Genomic DNA, 6420 nt, shown 5'->3' on the forward strand with positions numbered 1-6420 from the left:
TTTAAGGTCAGGCTTGACAAAGCCCTGGCTGGGATGATTTAGTTGGGGTTGGTCCTGCTTTGAGCAGGGGGTTGGACTAGATACTCCTGAGGTCCCTTCCAACCCTGATATTCTGTGATTCTAAGTACGCTCAGTAAGCAAGTGCACGTAGGGAGGAAAACTCAGCTGCACAGGTACAAACTGGCTCGGTGGTAGCACCGCTGGACAGGAGCCGGGGTTACGGTGCATCACGAACTGAGGATGAATCAGCAATGTGATGCGGCTGTGAAAAAGGCCAGTCTCATTCTGGGGAGTAGGAACAGGAGCATCATATGTAAGACATGGGAGGTGTCTGTCCCGTTCTGCTCAGCACTGGCGATGCCTCAGCTGGACTCCTGTGTCCAGTTCTGGGCTCTGCACTGCAGGAAAGATGCGGATAAATTGGAGAGAGTCCAGAGGAGAGCAAGAGACCTGACCAGAGGTTTAGAGCAGCGGTTCCCAGCCAGGGGTGCGCATACTGTGGGGGTCTTCCGGGGGGACGTCAACCCATCTAAGGGTTTGCCTAGTTTTACAACAGGCTACAGAAAAAGCCCTAGTGACGTCAGTGCAAAGTAACATTTCAGACAGACAATGACTTGTTTCTGCTGCTCTATAGAGCACACGCTGAAATGTAAGTACAATAGTTCTGTTCCAATCGATTTCTTTTGTAATGATATGGTAACAAGGGGAAAGTCCACAATCTGTCAGTAACCGTGTGCTGGGACACTTCTGTATGTTGTGGCTGACTTTGTAAGCGAGTCAGTGTTGAGGTTTTTTTAGAAGAGTTTTGAGTAGTTAAATAAGGTGAAACTTGGGAGTGAGCAGGACAAATCAGCCTCCTGCAAGAGGTACAGTCGTCTGGAAAGGCTGAGATCCACTGGTTTAGAAAACCTGCCTTGTGAAGGAAAGTGACAAACCTGGGCCTGTTTAGTCTGGAGAAGAGACGACTGAGAACAGGCTCCCACCTGCAAAGGGGTGTTACAGGAAGGCCCAGGAGCGATTGTTCTCCACGTCCAAAAACTGTAACTGGATTTGAAAAAGAACGAGGTAAGTTCCTGGAGGCTGGTCCAGTAATGGCTATTCGCCAGGCTGGGCAGGGACGTGCTCTGGGAGTCTCTAAACCCCCAACTGCCAGACACTGGGACTGGGTGACGGGCTGGATCACTTGATTCCTTGTTCTGTTCATTCCCTTTGGGGCACCTGGCACTGGCCACTGTCAGCCGGCAGGACACGGGGCTGGATGGACCTTTGGTCTGACCCAGTGTGACGATGGTGCCTGTGGAAGCCAGCTGATGTCACTCAATCAGGGTGAGCTGCAAACAGAACGGGGCAGACAAACCCCAAACACTGGTGGATTTTCCAATACTTCGATTTACCAACCAGCACAGAACAGCTTCTCTAGCACCTCACTGGTTCCTCAGAATCCAAACCCTGCAGTTCCCTTCCAGTGCCCAGCCTCAGGCCTCCGGCCAGACACACACGGCAGAGATGATGATGATCACTGAAAATCTTATTTCATCATATAAAGAAAAGGCTCGTCCAACCCCCAAGGATCAGCCACATGCCCAGGTCCAATGATAACTTAGATCTTACCCCAAATACTCGCTACAGCCAGTTCTTATGAACTAAGCTAAATTTTATTAAGAAAGAAAAGAGAGAGAGAGTTGGTTGAAAGATCAATCTACAGACAGACTTGAATTCAATTCTTGAGGTTCAGACACAGCAGAGATGAGCTTGTAGTAGCCAAAAGTCCTTTCAGAAATTGTCCACAGGTTACAGTCCAATGTCCATATTCAGGGTGGCTCCAGTCAGTGACTAGGGATCTCGGTCCTTGTGGCTTAAGGTTTCCCCCTCTTGAAACCCAAAGCAGATCTGAGAAACTCCCAGGGTCGCTAAGCTCTGGGACAGGTGTCCAAGGGAGGCTGTGGGATCCCTGGCACTGGACGGTTTGAAAGTCAGGCTGGACACACCCCTGTCTGGCTGGGTTATGGTTACTTCGCCCTGCCCCAGTGCCAGGGGATGGACGTGATGATCTCTTGGGCCCCCTCTAGCCCCTCGTTCCTAGGAAGCAGTGAGATCCTGCGCTCACCGTGGGGTCTGCTCGCCCTGCACACGAGAGCTGTGGACGCGGCTGCCGCTCGGGGCCAGCACATGGACAGGCAGCCCCCTGCTTAGCTTTGGGGCGGGGGAGACAGGGTGGAACAAGGGACATGGTGCTGCTGGTGAGCAGGGGGCCCAGCTGAGCCACCTCGGCCATTGGCTGGAGACCAAAGAACCAGCTGATGGAAACCACTGACACCTTCCAGCTTAACAGCACCCAGCACAGCTCTCCGCAGCCGCCCTGGGGGCGTAACATGCTGGAGCCCTGAGCAGCTTGTCTCCCAGGCAGAAACTCACATGGATGAGAATGGGGGTGGGGTGGAGAGGAGGGAATGGGGGATTAGAGAATGTGGGAAACTTCTGCAATATTTTTATGAAAAAGGTGACTCAGTTTCCACACTCACTCTGTACTGTGGGGGTTAATTTCTCCTCTGGGACAGGGGATTGGGTAGGAGTCACGTAGGCAGCTGGCAGGGCCAGATTGCTACAAATGCCCTATCGAGAACGGTCTTCATGTGGCTGGAGGTGTGTGGGTGAGACTGTGAGGACCTGGGTCCAGGCATTAGTGGTTCACACCCACAGGACTCATGGCTAAGAACTTGGCTGCCCACTGCTAGATCCTGGGGGCTTTAGGCCAGAGAGGCAGGGGATGCTGCTGGCCGGAGGCTCACAGGAGCTCAGCTTTTCCCCACTATCCTGAGCCCTGAAATCCTGGCTTGCAGGTGACTAATCGGGGCTGGTTTCTGGGACAGGCTGTGCTGCGTCGCTGTGACACTGGGCATGATGCTGCCAGGTTTGACGGCGATGCAGCGAGAGCAATAAAACATTGGGCCAGTGCCCAAGGGTGGGGAGGATTCTCCAGCACCGGCTGCAGCTCTGAGCCCAGCCTGGCTGTTCTCTGGGTTCAGACAGGAATTAATGCAGGGCAGGTCTCGCCTGGGCTACCCAGACTAGGTGACGTCAGTGGTCCCTGCTGGCCCTGGGCTTGAGTGGACTAAGACAGCAGACGGCGCACTGCCCCACCCCGAGCACCGGCTCTGATGCCCACTGGCCAGGAAGGCCCATGGGTCTGACCCATGCTTGGACACCAGCGCTGGGAGCTGGCGAGCAAACGGCGAATTGGAATAGCAGAAGTGAATGTTTCTGTTCTGTGTTTGGGGGAAAACAGATCATATAGTCTCATCGTATGGTGATAACACTCTTCCCATCCCACTCGTGTCTCTGGAGGACGTTAAACACCAGCTACGAAAGTCAGACACTTTTAAATCAGGGGTTCAAGCACACTTGCATTTAAGAGTTTTGAAAGCTCTGGCTGAGGATCTCGCAGGCCCATTAATGTTGATTTTCAATAAGCTTTGGAGCACTGGGGACTTCCCAGAGACTGGAAGAAAGCGAATGTTGGGCCAGTTTTTAAAAAGGTAAATGTGTGACCTGCAAAATTACAGGCCAGTCTCCCTGACCTTGATCCCGGGTAAGATAATGGAGCAGTTGATACAGGACTCAGTTAATACAGAATTAAAAGTGTATAGTTGTGACAAATTGGGAATGTTCTTAATGTTTTCTCTGATTATTGTGTTAGTGCCTCAGTGTCCCCTAGGCAGTTCTTAAGTATCTAGGTGGTGGGATAAGGGTGTGTGATTGCTGCAGAGCAAAGGGCCAGTGCCCCTAAATGCCTGGCACTCTGTCTCCTAGCAACTGATGGCCTGGGCCCCCCCCTCCTCTGCAAAGGTGCCAACTGAAGGTGTTGGAGACAAAGGGATCAGGTGACTCCTGGCTCGGGAAAAGGGGCTGAGCAGAGAGGAGGGGCTGGAGGGGGGTTAGTCTGAGCTGGCTGGGAAACGAGGAGTTGAAGGGCAGATGTGGGGGTCTGGCTCACTGCCCCCAGAATGGATCCCGGCCGAGGGGTCTGGTTCGGCTGTATCTACAAGCTCTGTTTTAGACCCTGGTTCCTGTCATCGAATAAACCTCTGTTTACGGTGGCTGAGAGTCACGTCTGACTGCGAAGTGGGGTGCAGGACCCTGTGGCCCCCCAGGACCCCACCCTGGGTGGTCTCGCTGTGGGAAGCGCACGGAGGGGGGGCAGAGGATGCTGAATGCTCCAAGGAGAGACCAGGCAGTGAAGACGTGTGAGCTTCTTGCCCCTGGAGACAATGTGCTCTTGCAGGGAGAGGAGGCTCCCCAAAGTCCTGCCTGGCTTGCTGTGGGGAGCAGTTCCAGAGCAATCGCCGCGGGGGAGTCCCGTGACAGTAGTGTTATTAATTGCCAAATCGCCAGCCTGGCTGATGGCATCACCACGTGGAGATAACAGAGCTTTAAGACACACAGCGGAATTAATGCGGGCAGCGTCTCACGCCTCGGCACTCCACCCAGTCACGGGTCAGGTCGGGTCCATTCTGGGCAGTGACAGACACCCCCACTGCCCTTCACTCCTCGTTCCACCAGCTCAACTAACCCCCTCCAGCCCCCCTCTCTGCTAGCCCCTTTCCCGAGCCAGAGGCACCTATCCTTGTCGCCAACGACTCAGTTGGCACCTTGCAAGAGGAGGGGTCGCCAGCCTGGCTGATGGCATCACCACGTGGAGATAACAGAGCTTTAAGACACACAGCGGAATTAATGCGGGCAGCGTCTCACGCCTCGGCACTCCACCCAGTCACGGGTCAGGTCGGGTCCATTCTGGGCAGTGACAGACACCCCCACTGCCCTTCACTCCTCGTTCCACCAGCTCAACTAACCCCCTCCAGCCCCCCTCTCTGCTAGCCCCTTTCCCGAGCCAGAGGCACCTATCCTTGTCGCCAACGACTCAGTTGGCACCTTGCAAGAGGAGGGGTCAGGATTGCGTGGAGCTTTGAGAAGTGCATCCTGGCCCAGCGTAAGGAGGGGGAGGACATGGATGACTTCCTGGATGCCTTTGAGACGGCCTGCGAGCTGCACCAGGTAGATCCTGCGGACAGGCTCCGGGTTCTCACCTCCTTAGTGGACCCCAAGGCTGTGGCATTGTACCGCCAGCTGGGACAGGAGGAGAAAGGGAACTATGAACTAGTCAAGCAGGCCCTGCTGCGCGAGTTTGGGCTGAGTCCTGAGATGTATCGGGAGAGGTTCTGGAGTCAGGATAAAACCCCTGAGGTCTCATATCTGCAACTAGCTGTCTGCATGGAGGGATATGCCAGCAAGTGGGCAGATGGGGCCCAGACGAAGCGGGACGTGGTTAAACTGCTGGTACCGGAGCAACTGTATGAGCAGTGCCCATCTGACCTGAGGCTGTGGTTGAGGAACCAAAAGCCAAAGAACCCGCGACATGCAGGGTGGCTGGCTGATGAGTTTGTAAAGAGTCGGTCGGGGGGTGGCAGGGAGGAGTCCCAAAGGAACAGACCCGCCCCGATGCAAAGAGAGTGACCCTGGGACCTCCCGTAGGGAAAGCATGGAGAACCCCCTCCCAAGGGGAACATCCGGCGTCAGGGCCAACCTACTAGCTCGAGGGGACCTACGGGACATGGGCTGTTATCACTGTGGCCAAAGAGGCCACATTTGGACCCAGCGCCCCAGGCTCAGGTACAGACCAAGCAGACTGGACCCACAGAGGGTTAACTGGGTAGCGGCCCAGCTGAACGAGGGGCAAGCTTCCCAGGAAAGGGGGGGCTGGCAGCTTATCAACTGTTCAGGAGGGAGGAGGGCCCCAGGCCAACTCCTCCGCAGAGCTGGATGCCCCGGACATCAGGTTTTCCGTTTACAGGGTGGGCGCAGGGCTGTCCCTGTGGAGCGAGTGCCTTGTTCCCCTGGAGGTGGATGGGAGGAAAGTCTATGGATACTGGGACATGGGCGCTGAGGTAACGCTGGCCTGACCCGAGGTGGTAGCTCCAGATCAGGTGATGCCCGACACCTATTTGACCCTGATGGGGGTGGGTGGGACCCCATTCAAGGTGCCTGTGGTGAGAGTACACTTGAAATGGGGGGACAAGGAGGGCCTCAAGAAAGTGGGGGTGCACCACCATTTACTCACTGAGCTTGAGGGAGGACCTGGAGGACTGGCCCTGGTCGTGACCCGTAGCCGAAGCCTGCACGGGACACTGCGCCCTGACTTTGGGAAGGGTACCTTGCCCGAGGAGCAGAACTATACCCTGGTGGGGAAGGAACGCCCAGAGACACAGGAGGCTACAGCTTTAGCCCCAGACAGTGAGAGAGAACAGGTGCCCATTCCTGCCCCAGCTGCTGAGTTGCAGAAAGATCCCTCCTTGCGGAAGCCCAGGGACCTGGCTGACCTTGGTGCGGTACAGACCATGGGGGGAGGTTACTGGAAAAGGTTCC

The sequence above is a fragment of the Chelonoidis abingdonii genome, chromosome 10 (genome assembly GCF_003597395.2).
Source record: "Chelonoidis abingdonii isolate Lonesome George chromosome 10, CheloAbing_2.0, whole genome shotgun sequence".
NCBI lineage: Eukaryota > Metazoa > Chordata > Testudines > Testudinidae > Chelonoidis > Chelonoidis abingdonii.